The sequence below is a fragment of the Bos taurus genome, chromosome 12 (assembly GCF_002263795.3).
Source record: "Bos taurus isolate L1 Dominette 01449 registration number 42190680 breed Hereford chromosome 12, ARS-UCD2.0, whole genome shotgun sequence".
NCBI classification, from domain to species: Eukaryota; Metazoa; Chordata; class Mammalia; order Artiodactyla; family Bovidae; genus Bos; species Bos taurus.
Genome location: NC_037339.1, coordinates 8,723,180 through 8,747,506, shown reverse-complemented (window position 1 = coordinate 8,747,506; position 24,327 = coordinate 8,723,180).

Below are 24,327 nucleotides of genomic sequence, written 5' to 3'. Positions count from 1 at the left end.
AAATGTATTGCCGGGTAAATTGTATGCATTTAATAATATTAATATGTATTGCTAAATAAATATACTATTAATTAAAAAAATTCCAAATAGTAGTTTATATCTTTTGCTTTATCTCTCTTGCTATTTGAATGTCTATTAGACATTTAAGTTGGTCATTCTTCAGATTACTGCACAGTCATCAATTTTCATTAGTTTTATTTTTATTTCCTTTTCATCCATGCTCCCTAATCATATTCGTATTTCTCTCCCTCACACAAACACCCTTTCAAATGTGTTTGATGCGTGACCTTAGATACATACATTATACTAAAATATACCATGTTCCTTGTCTCTGTGTGTACTTTTGATTTACAGAAATGATGTCCTGCTAGAGAGCTCATTACTTTTCTTATCTATTACTCTTAGTAGTATGTTCTGTGAGATCTACTGGTACTTCTGTGAGCATATCAAGATCATGCATATTTCACATTTGCTATAGTCCCTTCAGTGATGAAAACTTGGGTGGTCTCCAACTCCCTCCACTAGAAAAAAAATGATGCAATAAATGTGCTAATATATATATATATATATATATATATATATATATATATATATATATATATATATATCTGCATCTCTTACCTGCATGTTCTGAGTTTTCTACAGTAAATTTGAAATTCTTTTCCAAGGATAAAAACTATTAAAATTCAACATAATATACAGATGATGTCAGCAAATGTTCTACATTTATCATTGTCTCAATCTCACAGCCATCAAACAAAGGACTGTTACTACTTTTCTTTGTAAAATAAAAACTCTGGGGTATGAAATTTTATTTGACTTACCAAAAAATGGGGGGGGGTAGTTCTTCCCTGGTAGTCCAGTGGTTAAGAATCCGCCTTGCAACACAAGGGACACCACTTTGATCCCTGGTCCAGGGGACGATTCAGCCTGGGCTCCACAACTGCTGAAGCCCGGACACGTAGAGCCTGTGCTCTGCATCAAGAGAAGCCGCCACCATGAGAGAGGAGCCCCCACCTGCCACAACCAGAGAAAGCCTGTGCGCAGCAAAGAAGACCCAGCAGAGCCAGGAACAACTGAATCTTAAAAAAAAAAAAAAAAAAAATACTAGTATCAGACAGATACTAGTAATGGGGGAGTTAGAGATTCTTAGTTCATTTCAGTCACTCAGTCCTGTCCAACTCTTTGTGACCCCATGAATTGCAGCGCGCCAGGCCTCCCTGTCCATCACCAACTCCCGGAGTTCACTCAAACTCATGTGCATCAAGTCGGTGATGCCATCCAGCCATCTCATCCTCTGTTGTCCCGTTCTCCTCTTGCCCCCAATCCCTTCCAGCATCAGTCTTTTCCAATGAGTCAACTCTTCACATGAGGTGACCAAAGTACTGGAGTTTCAGCTTTAGCATCATTCCTTCCAAAGAACACCCAGGACTGATCTCCTTTAGAATGGACTGGTTGGATCTCCTTGCAGTCCAAGGGACTCTCAAGAGTCTTCTCCAACACCACAGTTCAAAGCATCAATTCTTCGGTGCTCAGCTTTCTTCACAGTCCAACTCTCACATCCATACATGACTACTGGAAAAACCATAGCCTTGACTAGACGGACCTTTGTTGGCAAAGAAATGTCTCTGTTTTTGAATATGCTATCTAGGTTGATCATAACTTTCCTTCCAAGGAGTAAGCACCATCTGCAGTGATTTTGAAGTCCCCCAAAATAAAGTCTGACACTGTTTCCACTGTTTCCCCATCTATTTCCAATGAAGTGATGGGACCAGATGCCATGATCTTAGTTTTCTGAATGTTGAGCTTTAAGCCAACTTTTTCACTCTCCTCTTGCACTTTCATCAAGAGGCTTTTGAGTTCCTCTTCACTTTCTGCCATAAGGGTGGTGTCAGCTGCATATCTGAGGTTATTGATATTTCTCCCGGCAATCCTGATTCCAGCTTATGCTTCTTCCAGCCCAGTGTTTCTCATGATGTACTCTGCATAGAAGTTAAATAAGCAGGGTGATAATATACAGCCTTGACGTACTCCTTTTCCTATTTGGAACCAGTCTGTTGTTCCATGTCCAGTTCTAACTGTTGCTTCTTGACCTGCATATAGGTTTCTCAAGAGGCAGGTCAGGTGGTCTGGTATTCCCATCTCTTTCAGAATCTTACACAGTTTATTGTGAGCCACACAGTCAAAGGCTTTGGTAGAGTCAATAAAGCAGAAATAGATGTTTTTCTGGAACTCTCTTGCTTTTTCAATGATCCAGCGGATGTTGGCAATTTGATCTCTGGTTCCTCTGCCTTTTCTAAAACCAGCTTGAACATCTGGAAACTACCTAATTTTAAGAATTAATTTCAAAGTTCTCTCTATGATGGCTAATCATCTATGCTGTAGTCTTTACTGTGCACTATACATTCCCCCACCATCTTTATCCAAACTTGATGTTATCTGACCTTCTGTATTTTGCCAACCTGGTTTCCATTAATTCTTAAACTTTTTTTTTTTCAACTGCTTTTCTATGTACACTGCTTTAATCAGTAGTGAGAATGATCACCTCTTTATAAATGTTTTAGTAGTTTGAATTTCTGTGTCTTCTGGATCTTTATGGCCCACATGGCAGAGCACCTGGCTTGGCAGTCTGGACCTGTTGTACAGTCTCCTTTTGTTCTTGGCCCCATTCAAATCTAGCCTCTTTTCAGGTTACTGGGTAAATGGCCCAGAGTAATACACTCACGTGGGGAAATGTTGCCTCCAAAATCCAAAGATGCCCACTAGACATGGAGCCAATTTTTTTTTTTTCTTTTTTGGTTATAGAAGGGGAGAGATATAATAACTTATTCTCCACTTTAGAAGAGTTATCTTGAAAGGGACTCCACCACAGGATCCATGGAAATTTTACTAAAGTGGAAATCTACTGAGTTTTTCTGGAACTGATTTCTCAACTTTTGACATGTAAAGGTCTTAACATTAAGTCTAGAGTAGCTGCTCATTAGATCAGTGCAGTCTTTCCTGTATGATGAACTGATGTTATATCTTGGAAAATGGAAACATGATCAGGTCCCCGCCCAGTGCCCATTGTGTGTGTGCTCAGCCACATCCAGCTCTTTGTATAACATAGAGTGCAGTCCTCCAAATTTCCATAGACAGTCAAAATTTCTCCATATTTGGAATTTTCCAGGCAAGAATACTGGAACAGATTGCCATTTCTTCCTCCAGGGCATCTTCCCGACCCAGGAATCAAACCCACATCTCCTTCACTGGCAGGCAGATCCTTTACCACTGAACCACCAAAGTCCCTACACACCAAATTATAACACTGGGCTGGAGATAGCCCTTGAAGTACAATAGTGGAGGTGCATTGCTGGTCTTGCCACCTGAGAGCAAACTGCTTCTTGAAATTTTTTACTACTGTGTATCAAGAAAGAAGCATTGGCTACATACCAGGTACCAGGGTATGTGTTAATTTACTGGAGCAATGAAATTAAATCTGGAAGAGCAGCTGCAATTGGAGAAACCATTTGGTTGACTTTACGAAAATCTGCAATCACCTTCCAAGAGCCATCTCTTTTCTGCACAGGATGTGTAAGGCAAGTTGAATAGAATGTGGTAGGAATCAACTCCGCTGCATGTCTGAAGTCCCTGACAGAGGCACAAATCTCAGAAATTCTTCCATGAATGTGATATGGCCTTTGGTTGAGTATTTTCTTAGTTAGAGGCAGTGATAGTGGTTTCCACATAACCTTTCCTCTCATAGCACCCCTCACTCCACAGGTGAGGGGACCAATGTGTGGATTCTTCCAGTCATACATTCTGGAACAGGAGAAATAACTACAAGATGGTTAGATCCAGTAGACCCAACATAAGACGGTCCTGAGCCAAAACACCATTGAGTACCTGACCTTAATTAAACCCTACTCTGAGTAATAGACCACAATAACATGTAGATCTCCTGGAATTTGTGTCACTTCAGACCCAATATCAAGTGATCCTCAAAAAAATCTGAATTTCACCCCCGCCCCCAATCCTTAGTAAATCTAAAAAAAGGGCATATGCCCCTTTTAAGAAGGCTGGGGAAAAATGAACAGGATGAATTGGTAATGAGGCTGGATTTGTTCTAGAGAGGAGTTGGCCTTCTTTTTACTCAAGAAATTTTAGATCTATAAACAGGTTTACATCTGGGAACTGATAAGTAGGACATACTTAAAGCTGTTATATCAAATAACTTCTGAATCTATTTCTCATTTTCAAGTGAAGAACTCCTACTTATAACAATTTAGCTTAGATTATATATCATTTATATATTAAAATTTCTCCACTGAGTTAATATTTTGAGGTTTATGCTCATCTGTTGTGTTTGGCTTTAACAATATAGCTTCAAAATTGTGTATCGTTTTCACTTCAGTGAATTTCTTACAGACAATATATTATTAGACTTTTTTCCCTTATGTAATATATCTTCTAATTGGTGGAGTATCCTTATATAACGGACTAAATCATGACCCTCAAAAAGCTATGTCTACATCATAATCACTAGGACTTAGGAATATTATTGTACATGGCAAAAAAAAAATGTGGTTAATTAAGGCCCTTGAAAAGAGAAATTTATTTTCATTTATAAGGGTGAACTCTAATTGTGATCATATATGTCTTAAGGGAAAACCTGAGGAAGTTTTAGGACAGACTCACAGAGGAGAAGGCAACATCACCATGGAGACTGAGACTGGATTGATGCAACCACAATTCTAGGAATGCCTGGATTCACCTGCAGCTGGGAAAGGAGGAGAAGAGAGCCTTTAGAAGGAAGTATAGCCCTGTTGACACCTTGATACCAGATTTCAGCCCTACAGAGCTGTGAGGGAATACATTTCTGTAGCTTTAAGCCTAAATTATAGTAAATTTTTATGGCAGTCCTAGGAAACTAATATACCCCATTTACACTTGTGGGAAATATTCTTGTGTTAGCATTAATTTCTGCCATCTTGTTGGATGCTTTCTGTTACAAAATTTTCTTTCGATTCTTAGTGTTCAATTGAATATGCCCATTTTCTTCCATGGGATTCAAATTTTAAAATTATTAAAGCATGCTTTGTCTACTTTCTCACATCCTAAATAGGAAAATTAGCACCTGAGTTGTCTTCTTCATCGATTCTTAGTTGTGAAGGTGAAATGGTTTATAAGATCTCAAATCATTTGGCTCTACTTTGACAAGGTCCCATTTCCTAAAATGTTTAAAAACTTGGATTGAGACCTTGGATGCCATATGTTTATGTATTAGATATAGAGATGTTGAAGATACAAGGAAAATGCTTTTATTCTGGGATTATTTCATATAAGATTCAGTCATGAAATATATAACTGAGATAAATATGAATACATTCATATGTACAATACTTGATTTGATAAAGTAGGTATGCTGCTGCTGCTGCTACTGCTGCTAAGTCACTTCAGTCGTGTCCGACTCTGTGCGACCCCATAGACGGCAGCCCACCAGGCTCCGCCGTCCCTGGGATTCTCCAGGCAGGAACACTGGAGTTGGGTTGCCATTTCCTTCTCCAATGCATAGTAAGGATAAATAAAGCATCAAACAGTGTAAGCATAGTAACATAATAAACTAAAAAAAACAACAGAAAATAAATGAAAATGCTAAAGTGTCCTTTACAATTTTTCATCGTATTTCACTGGAATAAAAGATTTGTTACAAACACAACAAGGTACCATAAACCTCAGTAACCAATATTGAATGGCAGCTTGATCAAATATTATCAAAATTATCCTCTACCTACTATCACCAATTTTAGAAATGCCTTAAAGTAATTGCAGATCATGATGCAAGTAAATTATTGGTATACATTTTCTAAATAGTAATATTCTATGACATTTGGATAAAGAATGAAGAGAAAGAGCTTACATGATTTAATGTTTGGACAGTGATGGAAAATTATTTTATCTTTGGTTTATTTCTTCTCAATTATACAGAACATACATAAATAATAACTATGAAAAGTATATTTTATGTCACTATGAAATATATGTGTTTCTTGGAATTTGAAATAATTAAACATATGTAGAGTACAATTTTATCTCTAAGTAGATGAAAGCTTCATGAAAATATAAGAGCTAAATTAATTGAAACTGTTAAGTTTAAATTAAAAATGTTTAATATGTCATAAAGGGATGGGAACATATGCTCACACTTATACTAATCTATGGAATTAAGATAGTATGATCTTAAAATGGCATCCACTTAAACACAGTTTGGTAAGTGTTCACTGATTTTTTGTGTGTATAGAAGTCTCAAATTCATATATTAACACAGGTAAAACTAGACAGAAATATTACTGAAGATGTGTTTTTGGAGAGTAGTATCACTAATTAATATATAACTATAGATGAAAGTGAAAGTCACTCAGTAATGTCCGACTCTTTGTGACCCCATGGACTACACAGTCCATGGAATTCTCTAGGCCAGAATATTGTAGTGGGTAGCTTTTCCCTTCTCCAAGGGATATTCCCAACCCAGGGATCGAACCCAGGTCTCCCGCATTACAGGCGGATTCTTTACCAGCTGAGCCACAAGAGAAGCCCATAACTATAGATATATATGTATAAAAGTATAATATACATACATAAGTTTATATTCTTGACAGTTTTCAGTCTAAGCAATGTGTAACTCAATAACCATGCAAATACTATTAATAGTCACCATTTTTGACAGTTAACATTTAATTAATTAAAATGGGTCATGCACTGTTATACTTTTTACTTAATATACTTAATATTTAAAATAACCCTGTAAGGCATGCATTATCATCATTCACATTTTCCAAATGAGGAAACAGTGGCAGAAAGAAGTTAAATAATAGCCAAAATTCACACAACTAGAAACTGTTTTAGCCTACATTCAAACCTTGGTAATTTGGTTCTAGAACTGATACTCGTCATCATTTTGTGACATTGATTTCACACAGTTAGAAAAATTACAGTCAATTCCCCAGGAAAGCTGTGATAGAAACTATTGACAAAAAATTAATCAATCTAAGAAAGAAATGAAAACTTTTATTCAAGCCAAACTTGAGGATTATAACCCAGGAAGAGTATCTCAGAAAGTTCTGAAAATGAGAATTGTTCCCTCTGTTAGAAATCAAGGCGCATTTATGTAAGTTTTTTTGAGACAGAGGGCTGTGCATCGAATGATGTATTTTTGGTGGTTTACATAATCCAGACCTAAGTATCACGTTACCCGTAACAAGACTAAGAAGGAATGTTATGTTTCAAGGAGCAGCTGATGCTTGGAGAAAGTTGCTCTTTGTTGTTAAATAGATACTCCTGCTGACGTTGGAGAGGATGGTCTGGTCCATACATAACACAGAAACACAATGCCCAGTGCCGGAGAAGAGGAGTGAAGAGGGCATAGGAGAACTTCTATGCTTACGTTTTTCTTGTCTTGCCATAAAACATTCATTTCATTTCATAAGGCAAAGTGTGCCCTCTGTACCCTCTGCATTTTCATCATACCTCTCTGTGCCTATAACTCTAAGGAGCGCTGAGGTTGCTGCCATTTCTAATTACTCACAGGATGACAATTAATAAGATGATGTATCACATATTGCTACATTTATATTATAAGAATTATCCTAAAGATGGGCCCATAGATTCAAAAGATAGATCTGAAATTGTTAAATTTGAAAGAACATGCAAGGTACTGGTGATGTTGAAGGCAGAGCTTTGGCAAGTATATAATTGTCAACATGAGATACTACTTATTTCTCCTTAAACTACACCAGCAGTACTTACATTTTTCATTTACTTATATTATTTGACTAGCACTAAAAGTATGACATTCTTGTATATCTGTATTAATCAGTGTTCTCCAGAGAAACAAAACCAATAATCCAGTCCAAGGACAGAAGAAGGCTAAGATAACAGCAGGCAGTCAGTGGGTATATCGTTCCTACCTCTGTTTTTTTTTTTTTTTTCAGGCCCTAATTGCCCTGAATAACTGTTACCTGCATTGGGGAGCACAATCTAGTTTACTGAGTTCATCGATTTAAATAGTAATCTGATCTACAAATACCTAGTGTAAAAAAGGGAGAAGTACTCTTGCCTGGAAAAGCCCATGGACGGAGGAGCCTGGTAGGCTGCAGCCCTTAGTGTCCCTAAGAGGCAGACATGACTGAGCGACTTCACTTTCCCTTTTCACTTTCATGCAATGGAGAAGGAAATGGCAACCCACTCCAGTGTTCTTGCCTAGAGAATCCCAGGGAAGGGGGACCCTGGTGGGCTGTCGTCTATGGGGTGGCAGAGAGCACGACTGAAACGACTTAGCAGCAGCAGCAGTGTGAAAAAGCACAAGTGTGAAAGTGTTAGGTCGCTCAGTCCTGTCCTACTCTTTGCAATCCCATGGACAGAGCAGCCTGCCAGGCTACTCTGTCCATGGGATTATCTAGGCAAGAATACTGGAGTGGGTTGCCATTCTCTTCACCAGGGGATCTTCCCTACCCGAAGATTGAACCCTGATCTCTTGCAAAACCAGTGTCTAAAGTGATACCACCCTTGAAGTGGAACTGTTGCAGGAAGGAGGACCTCTTCCAGGGCCCGAAACCGGGCTCTTGTCTAACACTTGGCAATGAATTGTCCAAGGAGACTCATGTTTTGACAAAGCAAGAGGTTTTATTGGGAAAGGGCCCCCGGGTGGAGAACAATAGCGTAAGGGAACCCAGGAGAACAGCTTTTATGGTGATGGGATTCATTTCTGGGCTGTCCTTAGCCAATCATTCAGACTCAGTGTCCTTCCTGGTGGTGCACGCCTTGTTCAGCCAACATGGATGCCAGAGAGAAGGATTCTGGGAGGTGGTCAGACATGCGGTGTCTCCTTTTGACCTTTCCCAAACTCTTCCGGTTGGTGGTGGCTTATTAGTTCCGTGTTCCTTACCAGGACTTCCTGTCCTAAAACAACTCATGCAAATAGCTACTATGGTGCCTGGCCAGGGGGAGCAGTTTCAATCAGTGTGCCTCCTCTAACAGAACCATGCTAGAATATTGCTTGAAATGGCCAATCGAATATTTTGCAATTGTCCATAAAATTTCTTAAGATTTTGATCCGAATTCAACATTGGGATGCACTACCTTCATCCTTGAAATATGCTGTGCTCTAACTAATGAAGATAGAGTTGCCATCACACAGAAAGGCTTTTCAAATAAGGATCGTGTACCCTGAAAGCAAAACAGCTGCTGCATGGACAACCAAAGGCTTGTGACCTTTGCTACTGGAGAAAAATGTCTGTTGACTCTGGAGCTCATTATTTCACACACAGAGCGAGTTGGATTAAAGTTTCCTAGAACAGAAATATCAGTTTCCAGCACAAAGTTGTTTTTTTTTTTCCTGTTGCAAGAATGTGCTATTTCTGTATTTTTGAAATTTTGTATAATAAATTGCAGAGCCACAATGTACCTTATGGAATAGGAATGAAAGATCTACCTTCCATTTCTATCACATTTTTATGACATAAAATCATGTTTTTTTCTATAGCTTCTAGATCAGGCCTAAAGTAGGAAAATCATCACTCCCATACAATAATTCAATTTCATTCTAAATAAATTCAATTTATTCTAAAATAAAAAGTCTGTATAAAAATACCAAGACTCTCATTTTTTTCAAGTATATGCATATATATGCATGTTTTACATGGAAGCTTTATCTTACTTTCTTTTAACTCTCTTTGTTTTAAAGAGTATGTTTGAACCTCTTCTCAAAAAAATACTTTACTCCTTCTGATTTATTTACAAAGTACATAGTTGAATTGCTGTCCAAATGAATATCATAAATTCATTCATGTATGAATGCTAGGGCTTCTTTCCTCTGTAGATTTCAAAACACTTTCTGAAATATTTGAAGGAATACATTTTATCCTGATTTATATTCATGTATAAAAGAGAATCTTTTAGTTGCATTCAAGAACTGATGATAAAGAATCACACAGCATGATTGCAGGGATCCTTCTAATTTTCTTTGGCATGCATGTTGAAAAAAATTGGCAAAAGTCATATATCACACAAAAAGTGATGTTCCCAAAATAGCAGCAGCTTGAACAGAGATATCCAACACTCTTGTTCCAGGATGGGTGTCAAAATACTGAAAGAAAATTTCCCAGCAAACAGAAAAATTTCATTACAGTCACAGAAACAGAAGAAAAGTTTCACATCACAGCCACAATTTTTAGGCTAGAAATGAAAACATTAATGGGTTAAAAAAAAAAAAATCACCTGGACAGAATGCATGTCTTCTCTCACAAGTTCCAGGGAGGAGTTATGGGAAATGAGAGAAAAGAAAATGTTGGATAACTCCAACATTTACTACTTTTCTTAGCAGAACTCTCTACACACTCTTGACTTATAAGAAAGCTCAGAGAAATGGCCTAGGCATGAAGGAAATAGAATTCTCAGAATCTCAGGATTCAGAAACAACTATTTCGGAAGCCTAAGTCTTGTTCAGGAAGCTGGCAGAATGTGTTCAGGGCTCTCCCTTGGTGTAGTAGACATGGCCACTTAGCTAAACCAGGAAGGAGCCTGGATGTAGCTGGAAGTGCAGAGGGTAGAACAAGGGATGACAGAATATCTATTTTGTGGCTCTGTCACTTCACCAGTCAGATATAAAAATTTTGTACTATCTGGAAAGCTCATGGCCTTAAGCCACCCCACTCAGTGTTTAAATTACAACAAATAAACCATTCAGATTAAAGCCTACGCCTACATTTTATGAACAACCAGGTAGAAAGGGAAGGAGCAAGAGGACAGTACACTCAACATGTTTGTGAGTTGCAATCAGTTCTGAAAAGTGTGTTATTTGTTTAAATGTGGGAAATAAGAAAAATGTAAAGGGAAATGGAACCAGTGAATCCATGAGAGTAGTGTCAATAAAGAGAAGGAAAGAGATTGTTTCAAGAAGAAAAAATTTGGAAAACAAGTTGTCAATAGATTCAAATGCTGGGAAGAATATTAGAACTGAAAACAGTTTCTGCATCTTAGAGATTCAGATCCACGGTGAATTTATTCAGGGTGGTTTTCATGGAGGGCTGGGACCAGAAGCTAGGTTAGAGAAGGTTGTCAGAGATGTATGGTAGGCTCAGTAATGCTTCCTGCTAAAGATGTGCAGAGATTAGAGATTCCTTCCAGATATAAATGTACTATCTTATTAAAGGAGAATATTTCACAATGCATATATGTATTTCAAATCATCACATTTTAAAATTTAAATATCTTATAATTTTGTGTCAATTGCACCTCAATAAAGCTTAAAAAAGATAAATATAAATTGAGAAATATTGTATATATAAATATTTGAGTGTGTAAATGTGTATTTATAGATATTAAAATATATACCTATGTGAAAATCTACATATTTTAAGTGGAACAGTTATTTCCTTAAATGTGTTTTAATAAGAAAAAAATAATCTTTTTCACCTCTACTTTAGAATAATAATGAACTAAGAATATAAGTAAGTTATTCAGTTACATAGTCATAGAAATGAAACCACAGCTACCAAACCTCTCTTCTGCGTACTTCTCATGGCATAAGTCTCTCAATTAGCGGAAAATCTACCATATGTTTAAATCCTTCATTTGAGCTTAACTTCTATTGTGTCAAATTTATACAAATAAATTTAATTTTAAATTTATAGACCATATGTTGAATTAAGTATGACACCTCCTAGGAAGCCTACAATAAGATAAATATTCAAATCAGTGAAGTAAATTTTCATATCGTAACCCCTGAGTCTCCTCATTGCACATCCAACCAGTTTTATCCAAGTTGCAGTGCATAAGACTGACATTATATCATCCTAGGCCTGCCAATCATAGTTCTCTAATTAATACAGAAGACATAATGTAAATTGCACCGCTTCTCGAAGTGTTACTCTCCCAAAAGTTTCTCAAAGCCCTTGATTAAGATTCTGTGGTACAGATCTTCATAATATAAAATGAAGAGGTCAAGAGTCATCATTCTTTGAGAGAGCAAAGCAAAAGAGATCATTATCTTGTATGAATAAGCAGACTTCTTCTCTTTCAGGAGCTATATTGGTGACCTCAGTTTGTTTATATTAGGCACAAAAATGAACCAAATGTTTTCTTGTGGGAAGGAGTTGGGAAAATAATTAGAAAAAAGCAAGAGAGTGTTGGGGTAGAGAGGAACAGGGGTGGAAGCAAAGGAAAAAAGTCCTCTTTCAGGGTTTATTCAGGAAAATCTTAAAATGATCCAATACTAATGAAATAGTATCTTTCAATAGTTTTTCAAATGAAATAACATATTCCTTGAATATAGAAGCCATTGCAGTTGTCAAGAATACATGTATGTATTATATGTTTTTGCAAGAATATAAAAAGTGTCTGCATATGCACTTTCAACAGCAAGTCCAAGTTACAGGCAAACTGACCTGCTTCCTGAGTTGTAGCAGGCACTGAAATTTTCTGGGAGATGTGGAGATTTCTTGGAGCCTCTGACAAGCCTTGTTCTTGCCTGGTGGCTCAGACAGTAAAGAATCTGTCTGCAATGCAGAAGACATGGGTTCAATCCCTCGGTCAGGAAGATTTCCTGGAGAAGGAAATGGCTACCCACTCCAGTATTCTTGCCGGGAGAATTCCATGAACAGAAGAGCCTGGTGGGCTATAGTCCATGGGGTTGCAAGGAGTTGGACATGACGAAGGGACTAACACTTTCACTGAGAAGCCTCAATCAGGTAGTCACAGTGCCGACTCCTGGACTTTGGAATAAGCTGTTTCTTCTTCAGGGAACACTGTTGCCTGTTTGAAAGGCAACTCCATGATGAATCTTGGGTCCCTTTAGCGACTGAACCCTTGACCATGAGACATTTTGTGATGATGGGATGCAAACAGCCCAATATGATCCTGTTAATATCTGATCTTACAAATTTGAAAACAAATAAATAAAGAAAACCCTTGAGTGTGCATGTGTGTGTTTTGCTAAAAGGATAATCTATGTTTTTAATTAATTATTTGTTTTACAATGTCTATTGCCCCCCATTTCTATCATATAAAAGAACATCCTTATGGTAGCTAGGACTGTGGTTACATTGACACCATGGAGTTATAATATAGTAATGGATAGACAAAGAAAAGTGTATTCTGAGAAGGCAAAAGGAGAGAATTGTGCTCAGTTCAGTTCAGTCGCTCAGTTGTGTCTCATTCTTTGTGATCCCATGGACTGCAGCACGCCAGGCTTCCCTATCCATCACCAACTCCCAGAGCTTGCTCAAACTAATGTTGGTGATGCCATCCACCATCCACCAACTAATCGAGTTGGTGATGCCATCCACCATCTCATCCTCTGTCATCCCCTTCTCCTCCTGCATTCAATCTTTCCCAGCATCAGGGTATTTTCACATGAGTCAGCTCTTCGCATCAGGTGGCCAAAGTATTGAAGTTTCAGCTTTAGCATCAGTCCTTCCAATGAATATTCAGGACTGATTTCCTTTATGATGGACTGGCTTGATCTCCTTTCAGTCTAAGGGAGTCTCAAGAGTCTTTTCCAACACAACAGTTCAAGAGCATCAATTCTTTGGCACTCAGCTTTCTTTACAGTCAAGCTCTCACACCCATACATGACTACTGGAAAAACCATCGCTTTGACTAGACAGACCTTTGTTGGCAACTAATGTCTCTGCTTTTTAATAGGCTGTCTAAGTTTCTCCTAGTTTTTCTTCCTAGGAGCAAGCATCTTTTAATTTCATGGCTGCAGTCACCATCTGCAGTGATTTTGGAGCCCCCCAAAATAAAGTCTCTCCCTGTTTCCTTTTGTTCCCCATCTATTTGCCATGAAGTGATGGGAGCAGATGCCATGATCTTCGTTTTCTGAATTTTGAGTTTTAAGCCAGCTTTTTCACTCTCCTCTTTCACTTCATCAAGAGGCTCTTTTGTTGTTCCTCACTTTTTGCCATAACGGTGGTGTCATATGCGTATTTGAGGTTATTGATATTTCTCCCGGCAATCATGATTCCTGCTTGTGCTTCATCCAGCCTGGCATTTCCCATGATGTACTCTGCACATAAGTTAAATAAGTACAGTGACAATATACAGCCTTGACATACTCCTTTTCCAGTTTGGAACCAGTCAGTTGTTCCATGTCCATTGCTAACTGTTGCCTCTTCACCTGCATACAGATTTCTCAAGAGGCAAGTAAGGTCGTCTATTATTCCCATCTCTCTAAGAATTTTTCACAGTTTTTTTTTTTTTTTGTGATCCACAAGGTCAAAGGCATTGGCATAGTCAATAAAGCAAAAGAAGATGTTTTTTGGAGCTCTCTTGCTTTTTCGATGTTCCAACAGATGTTGGCAATTTGATCTATGGTTCCTCTGACTTTTCTAAATTCAGCTTGAACATCTGGAAGTTCATGGTTCATGTACTGCTGAAGCCTGGCTTGGAGAATTTTGAGCATTACTTTGCTAGTGTATGAGATGAGTGCAATTGTGCTATAATTTGAACATTATTTGGCATTGCCTTTCTTTGGGATTGGGATGAAAACTGACCTTTTCCTGTAACCACTGCTGAGTTTTCCAAATTTGCTGGAATATTGAGTGCAGCTCTTTCATAGCATCATCTTTTAGGTTTTTAAATAGCTCAACTGGAATTCGATCACCTCCACTTGCTTTGTTTGTAGTGATGCTTCCTAAGACCCACTTGACTTCACATTCCAGGATGTCTGGCTCTTGGTGGGTGATCATACCATTGTGATTATCTACTTTGTGAAGAGAACTGTGCTCGATATTTTCATTTTCCATCCCAAATCCACTCCTCATAACCATCCACTACTTTGTTTGTTTCTAGAAATTGGCCTCTACCAGATTCAAGTGAGTCCCCTTGTATTTTAAGGGAATGGGTTCATAACTAAGCTGTAGCTACACTTTTGGTTCTGAGCTGTGTTTGTACAGCTTTGCTTCTGGATTGTTCCAGCAATCCATGTTATTTCCCTTAGCCCTGATGACACATGTGTGAAAGCCCCTTCCTTAAACTCTTTAATTACCTTATGAGAGTACCATCTGTTTTCTGATGGTCTCTAACAGAAACAGCTGTTTTGATGCAGCTGTAACAAAATGGCTGATTAAAAAAAATGTAAAGCAATTGTTTTTATGAATTATTTCTGAGATCAGCTGCACATCTCTAAACTTCAAGCTTTGTCCTATTTCCTATATTCAGCTTTCTCTCAAACCCTTGACCAGCATCTCTCTACATTATTACATGCAATAAAAGAGTCTCATAACATCTTTGATCTCAGTGGTGCTGTGAGTCAAGATGTGATAAATTTATACTCAGGGGAGGCTGAGGAATGGTGTAAGAGGGTCTATTATTTGTATAACAGCAAAGCGGAAATAAAAGACAGTAAAAATCATTTTTGAGGTCTAAACAGAATAATCTCAAGTCCAATTTTGCCTGTGCCAAAAGAGCAATTTTCAAATGTCATATTCTATACTTGAAGAAGACTCTTGAGAGTCCCCTGGACCGCAAGGAGGTCAAACCAGTTGACCCTAAAGGAAATCAGCCCTGAATATTCATTAGAAATTAGAAATTGATGCTGAAACTGAAGCTCCAATATTTTGGCCACCTTATGCAGGGAGCTGATTAATTGAAAAAGATCCTAATCCTGGAAAAGATCCTAATGCTGGAAAAGACTGAGCACAGGAGGAGAAGGAAGCAAGAGTGGTTAGATGGCACCACCGACTCAAATGGAGAGGAATTTGAGCAAACTCTGGGAGATACTGCAGGACAGAGGAGAGCCTGGTGCACTGCAGTCCATGAGGTCACAAAGAGTCAAATATTTAGTGACTGAAGAGCAACATACTATACTTAGAAGTGTTTCAGTATAATAATATTCAGGAACATTAATTGATAAGTTAACTTCTATCATACATACTATGCAATCAACAAAAGGAAGTTTCCAGTCTTAATTATGTAATGTAAGTTTCTCCAGAAAAGTAGAATTGTGAGAAGATCTAGTCTGATGACGGATAAGAAAATGGCAACCCACTCCACTATTCTTGCCTGAAAAATCCCATGGACAGAGGAGCCTGGCTGCTACATTCCATGGGGTCACAAAAAGTCAGACACAAGTGAGCACACACACACACGCACACACACACTTGTTTGATAAGCACACATTTCTTTCACAGATTCTTTGCTAGGTCACAAATCTATCATAATATTAGCGGTGTCTTATTTACTTTTCAATGTTTATTTGATCCTGACCACTTGAAAATTCATAAGTATTAAATCACGTATATGCAAGGAAAAAGCAAGCTTAGAATAAGTGAGTAAACACTGAGCATGTGTTACCATCTTTCTAAATTCCATATATATGCGTTAGTATACTGTATTTATGTTTTTCCTTCTGGCTTTCACTCTGTATAATAGGCTCCAGTTTCATCCACCTCATTAGAACTGATTCAAATGTATTCTTTTTAATGGCTGAGTAATACTCCATTGTGTATATGTACCACAGCTTTCTTATCCATTCATCTGCTGATGGACATCTAGGTTGCTTCCATGTCTTGGCTATTATAAACAGTGCTGCGATGAACATTGGGGTACACGTGTCTCTTTCCCTTCTGGTTTCCTCAGTGTGTATGCCCAGCAGTGGGGTTGCTGGATCATAAGGCAGTTCTATTTCCAGTTTTTTAAGGAATCTCCACACTGTTCTCCATAGTGGCTATACTAGTTTGCATTCCCACCAACAGTGTAAGAGGGTTCCCTTTTCTCCACACCCTCTCCAGCATTTATAACCCGGTGTACGAGACAGCAAAAGAGACACTGATGTATAGAACAGTCTTATGGACTCTGTGGGAGAGGGAGAGGGTGGGAAGATTTGGGAGAATGGCAATGAAACATGTAAAATATCATGTAGGAAACGAGTTGCCAGTCCAGGTTTGATGCACGATGCTGGATGCTTGGGGCTGGTGCACTGGGACGGCCCAGAGGGATGGTATGGGGAGGGAGGAGGGAGGAGGGTTCGGGATGGGGAACACATGTATACCTGTGGTGGATTCATTTTGATATTTGGCAAAACTAATACAATTATGTAAAGTTTAAAAATAAAATAAAATTGGAAGAATAAAAAAAAAAAAAAGTGAGCATCACACCTGCCTCTTCAGGACAAGATAAAAAGTACTGAACAATTTTACAGGCAACTGTGTGGAGGGAAGGCTGAGCCCGCCTGCCAGGCTTGTGTGAGACCTGAGTTCTCACCACCCAGCGGATGGTCAGAGCAGAGGATGGACGAGATCTGGTCCAAAGCTCTGGCTTCACTAAATGGGAAACAGCTCCATGTGTGGGCAACTCAGCCAGCGAAAGCGATCTGGTTAGAGGTCACAGGTGAACCAGAAATACACCCCGGGGGCCCTTTCAAGTCTGTCCCCGGGTAAAAAAAAAAAAAAAAAAAAAAAAAAACACTGAGCATGTGAACTTTTATATAGTGAATTTAGATCAATTCTATTTTTGTAATAATAAAAGTTTATAACTATTTGCTAGTGTCTTTAAAAGCAAATACAAGCAAACATCGATTTTCTGTGCTTATTATTAAATAACCCCACCTGTATCTTTCATGTAAATTTATCATTTGTGTTTCTGAGAGGTGTAAGCTATAGACACATGACATTATATTGTGCTTTTAAAACTGATTACTGACTGCTTGGCTGAATGTTAAGACCTGACGGTATAGCAGAACTTATGCACCAGAACTCCTAGGCCCAGTTCAACTTTCCTTGCTTCAAATTCTTTCTCTTTTACTAAACAATTCCAGTTCTGAGGCATAGAGCAACAAAAGCATTATAAGCATAACTACTTTCCTGGAATCTTTTCGTTAGAGTATTTGAGGCAAATTTTTCCATACATGCCATTAAAATCAATTCATGTTTCTGTGTATAGTTGAAACTGAACCTTGAATTGACTCTAAATAAGAGTGAAATGAAGAGTTGATCTCCATCGACCATTTTAAACTTAATCTTTTTAATGCAGTCTTTGATCTCTTTTTGATCTTATTTTTTTAGAGTTCTGCATTTGTAAACCATTTTCCTCAGTGTTTGATTTGACATTTTAATAAACCTAAGTAATAAATGCTACAATAGAGAAGTGATTGCTGGTAACTTAAATTTTTCTCTTCAGTTTTGCCATGTTGTCCTTCCATCAATCCAAGCTCACCCTCTTGAGACCTCTCTCCATTGCTCAGCCTTCTTCATAACCCTTTTGTCACTTCAGTAAATTTTCACTTGTATGAGGATCAAACTAAAAATGTTGCAGTGATTGAATCAGATGGGAAAATGAGAAATATATTTCAGATGTCTAAATTATACTCCATCTCCTCCTACAGTGTTCTATTTGAGTAAAATTTAGAGCAAATTACTAAATTAATATAACCCAAACGTACATTAAATAGGTTGAATAAGAAATATTCCAAAGTGGTTCTTTTCCCTTTTGTACAATGATTTGAGTTTGAAGATTAGTCCTGTAGAATTAATTGTTAACTTTTCTTAAAATTGATATCCACTTTCTGAGAAATTTTTACCTGTGATTAATGTTTTTCTAAATGTTGACTAATTGCATAGATGTTCTTTAATGCAATTACATGTTTGTATACACTATTATAGTCATAACTTTGTTAATTATAACAAAAATGCATGCATAATAATGTATGATTTTAATACAAACAATTAATTGGTTAACCAATTAAACACTTACCTTTATCTCTTCAGATTTCACAAATAAAATGTATTTTATGAGGGTTTCCCAGATGGAGTTATTGGTAAAGAACCCAACTACCAATGCAGGAGATGCATAAGAGTTGCAGATTTGATCCCTGTGTTGGGAAGATCCACTGGAGGAGGGCACGGAAACCCACTCTAGTATTCTTGCCTGGAGAATCCCATTGACAGAGGATCCTGATGGGTTACAGTCCATAGGGCCACAAAGAGTTAAACACATTTGAAACACCTTAGCATTAGCATGATTGAAGGGACTTTTTATTCACATATAAGTTAACAAGCGGTGTGGCTTTTAACAACTGATAATTCTCTTAACTCGTAAGAGCCTTAGTTTCCTTATTTATCAATAGAAAAGGATGATTCTGACCCCATGGATTTCTTGTTGAATTTAAATAAGGATATCTGTAGTCAATTTTTGCAAACGGCGTTATACAAGTTAATAAAAAATTAAGCAGTGATGGTAGCAGTAGTGGAGGCAACAGTGAGCAGCATTCATTGTAATTTATTCTCTTTGACTTTCCAACAGTTCCCAAAGGTCACTTAGAAAGAAAGAGATGAATGTTTCCCACGGCTCCCCTAACCAATTACTACAGATTTAATGGCTTAATACCGCTCAGCTTTATCTTTGAGCTCTGGATGTTAGAAGTCCAAACTGAGTCTTACTGAACTAAAACCAAGGTGTTTTCAGGATGGTATTCCTTTAGAATGCTTTAGGGGAGAAACTGTTTCCTTCTCTTTCCTAGGTTTTACAGGCTGCCTTTATTCCTGATTCCAAAATCATTGCAGATGGTGACTGCAGCCATGAAGTTAAAAGACACTTACTCCTTGGAAGAAAGCTATGACCAATCTAGACAGCATATTAAAAAGCAGAGATATTACTTTGTCGACAAACGTCTGTATAGTAAGCTATGATTTTTCCAATAGTCATGTATGGATGCAAGAGTTGGACTATAAAGAAAGCTGAGCACCAAAGAACTGATGCTTTTGAATTGTGGTGTTGAAGAAGACTCTTTTGAGAGTCCCTTGGACTGCAAGGAGATCTAACCAGTTCATCCTAAAGGAGATCAGTCCTGAATATTCATTGGAAGGACTGACTCTGAAGCTGAAACTCCAATGCTTTGGCCACCTGATGTGAAGAACCGACTCATTGGAAAAGACCCTGATGCTGGGAAAGATTGAAGGCAGGAGGAGAAGAAGACAACAGAGGATGAGATGGTTGGATGGCATCACTGACTCTAAGAACATGAGTTTGAGTAAGCTCTGGGAGTTGGTGATGGACAAGGAGGCCCGGCATGCTTGCAGTCCATGGGGTCACAGAGTCGGACACGACGGAGGGACTGAACTGAACTGAACTGATGTATTCTTTGGCTCATGACCCCTTTCCCCATCATTAAAGTCAACAGATGCGTGTGTCTCTCTGCCTTCTCATGTACTCACGCGTTCCTCTGACTCTGTTCTGCTTCCTTCTACTTTTAATGACGCTGCAACTACCTTCAGCCCATCTGAATAATTCAGAACAATTGTCTCATCTCTACATCTTTAGCTCACTCACATCTGCAGTCACTTAGCCCTGTGAGGTAAAAATTTCATAGGTGTTAGGGATTATAACATGGATATCTTTAAGGGATCATTTTGTCTACCTCAAGACCTCTCCTAACTTTTAAAAAATTCATCTGGCCTTTGTACCCTCTCTAATTAGTGAGTAATCTCTTTTCTCCTTTTTCACCAATGAACTTTGTAATTTTTTTAAAAAAGTACAAGTAACAATTTTATGCAATTTAGAGAATTTTATAAAATGTGAACAAATTCATATACTCATAACCCAGCTTATGAAACAGAAGCATACTGGTATGTTTGAAGTTCAATGCATTCCTAACAAATCCAATTTTTTGTGGCACAGCCCTTTAGTACTAGTCACAGTGCTAAACTTAGTAGTGTAAACATTCTTTTGATTTTCTTTCTACTATGCACATACATGCATGCATATCCCCCAAAAAAGCTTTGTTTGCTTTATGTTTCTGAAGTATAAGCTTCTTAGGTAACTTAGTTTTTTAATAGCATGACTTTCAATATTACCCATATTGATGAACAGAGTTCTATCTCCTTCATTTCATGGTTGCATTACAGTCTCTGTATGAGTACATTGCAATTTATCTCTTCTAAATTTTAAACGCATTTAGGATTTTCTTATTCCCTTGCTATCCACAGTGCAGTTTAAAGCACTCTTATACAGATGTCCTAGGGTTCATGAGTGAGGGTTTTTCTAGAGATGTCTGGTGTCAAAATATGTCTAATGCCAGTGTGAGAATCCCACTGCTTAATATTCTTGCCAATGTTTGGTGTTGTCAGACATCTTAACTTCTGAAAATGTACTGGATATTAATTTACATCTCACTTGGGTTTTAATTTGTATTTCATTTTTATGTCATGATAGTGCATAACTTCTTGCATGTTGAGACAATTTAGATTTTTTCCTGTAAAGTGTCAGTCTGTTTTCCCTGCTATGCCTATTTTCTTATTTATTCAAAGAGTCTTAATAAATTCTAGATAAGAATCTTTTTATCAGCTATATGTATTATAAAAAGATGTTTGTAGTTAGTCATTTTATTTTCTTCCTTAACATAAGATGAAGTCATTCTCCTGTATTTTATTGTATTTTAAACTTTTGCCTTTAGTACTTAAGCTTTTGCTTATCACTCAAACCCTGAAAAGACAGGATAAACACTACAAAATATCTCTCTAACCATATTGTCAGAAGAACCTTAGAGTTCCAAGACTTTCACAAGAATTTTGTGTGTGTGCTTGTGAGAGACACGATGAAATGATAATCTCTGATTGTTAGTGAATCTAAATATCTTACTGTTCTCTTTTTTTATATGTTAGTGTACAGACCACCATGGTATCAGTGTGGGCAAGTGAAGTGATCTGAATGAGTAACAAGTACTCCAGAGCATCTGTTAAAGGAGCCATCAGCACACAGGTTAGAATATCCTGTGAATCAGTGAGTTTAGTAAGGCAAATCCAGGCTTCTCAGGTGGCACAGGTGGTAAAGAATCTGCCTGCCAATGTGGGATATGCAAGAGATGCAAGTTTGATCCCTGGGTTGGGAAGATCCCCTTTAGTAGAAAAGGGCAACACACTCCAGTATTCCTGCCTGGAAAGTTCCATGGACAGAGAGGCCTGGAAGGCTACAGTCCATGGGGTTGCTGAGTCAGACACAACTGAGCACAAACATCCAGACAAGACAAATCTATATAGAAGCTGAGAAGAAGCAATCAAGGAGAGAGGATAAGAAGAGCTGAGAGAGCTTAACATTGAGGAAGCTCTGGGAATCTGGGGTTCAATGAGGAAGTTATGGTCTACCATATTAAATGCTCCCTAGAGAATATATGACAACTATTTATTGGCTATAGCAATAAAAATTCAGTAACAATCTTGCTGAGAGCTTGTTCAATGAATGAATAAAGGATATGATCAGGCACTGCCATGGCCTGAACAATAAAAGGGAAACAAGGAAAAGATGAAAGGACTTCTAATTGTTTTTTTTTTTTTTTCCATGAAACTTGGAAATGCCAGGTAATAGAGACAGAAATAAAGCTGGAGAAGGCTTGATGTGGAAGAACAAATGGAAAAGATATGATTTTTCAAACATTGAAGTAGGAAAAGATAGAAATTACAGAAAAGCAAGGGATAAGTTTTAATAATTGGAGTGTAGTTTTCATGGGAGCCAAAGAAGAATTGGAAGAGTTAACATCACTCAGGATGAGACATTTAATAGCATCACTCAGGATGAGCCGTTTTTGATTATAATGAAAGAAAGAAGTTAGTTACAATATACTCTCACTTCTATAAACAGAGTGTCAGTAATTTGAAAAAGTTCTTAACTGAGTGTGTGTATATTTCTGGAAAGTAAGAGACAAGATTTTCTGCTGAGAATAAGTAGGAAGGCAATAGGGTAGGACAGTTAAGGAGATAAGAATTGGTTTGATTAGATATTATGGAAAATGAAGAAAAACCTTAGAACAGAGAACTGGTGAGCAAGGTAAATGGACCTATTGAGCTCAGAGAACCTTAATTTATAGAGGCAATTTTCGGAGGATTTTGCGATTTTCTCCAGTTGAATTCAACTGCCCAGGTATAGGAACAAAGAAATCAGTCGGTTGGATTGCTTCAGCTTTGGGCTTGCTAGGTGGGTTCAAAAACAGAAATTGAAAACGTAATTGAAAATATTCACCAAGACGTGGTTGAAGAAATGGTTCAAGGGTTATAGGCTTAAAAGGAAGAGAGTGACACCGAGGCAGAAATAAAACCTTATATACAACTGATTGTATGCCACAGGAGTGAATACAAGTTAGCCTAATGAAATACAAATATTATTATTATATTTTTTTGATGCACACTCACTCACAATGGTCCACTTCCAGGAAGCACTAGAAGATTAAGAAGTGCTAAAGATAAAGATTGGAGAAGGAAATGGCAACCCACTCCAGTGTTCTTGCCTGGAGAATCCCAGGGATGGGGGAGCCTGGTGGGCTGCTGTCCATGGGGTCGCACAGAGTCGGACACGACTGAAGCGACTTAGCAACAGCAGCAGCAGCAAAGATAAAGATATAGCTTCTATAAATCTGTTTGACATGCTTAAACATGTTCTTTCTAACAACCTTCTGTAATGGGAGAGTATTTTGTCCAAATTTAGAAAAAAAATAAGATATTTTCTAAAACTATTAGTGCCTTTTTCTTGGACCACTAATCAATGCTATACTGTCCTTAGATTTTCCTTCTGCACATTTCTTGTGTGGTATTTTAAATCTGGAGCTTCAAGTTCATATAAGAATAGATAAATATTAAAGGATAATACAATTTTAGGAATCCATTTACCCCTTTGAGTCACAGAATCTTAAACTTTAAAATCAGGTCAATTTCACTTTGAACATTTCTTTGCAAGACTGAATGTACCTTGGTTATTTATTTTTGTTCAGTGTATATTTTCCCTTTTCTATAAATCCTTTTTCTTGCTGAATTTTAGTTAAGGATGTGATTCAGAGCTCACTGGAAGACACAGGTAAGTGCTGAAGGCTTCACAAAAGATCATTACATTGGCTTGCAGGGCGCTAGGACAGTACTCAGCCCACTGGACTGCTGAGAAGCTTGGAATGCAGGAGCAGAGAATTTAACCAACACTGACCTTCAAGCTAATGTGTTCTTGCCATTGTACATCAAATGTCTTCAGGTTCTGATCCATCCTTCTGAGTATTTCTAATTCACTGTATGTGAACTGAAGCAATTCTGATTTTATGGTCATGCTCCTGCATGGATTCTATTCCACCAATGTAAACAGAGAAGCCTAATGAAAACTGTATAATTACTCCGGGGTTGAAAATTTCCTCTTGTTCACATTTTGTATCTCCATCTTTCCTATGGATTATGAAATATTCAGTGTTTTTAGCCAGAGACATATTGCTGTTAACATATTTGGCACAGAAGGTTATCTTTAAAATTCCCTCTAAATCTCCCAGATTAATGTTCTGTGTGGCGAGTGCCTGCCAGCTTTGGTACAGTTATGGGATTAGACACT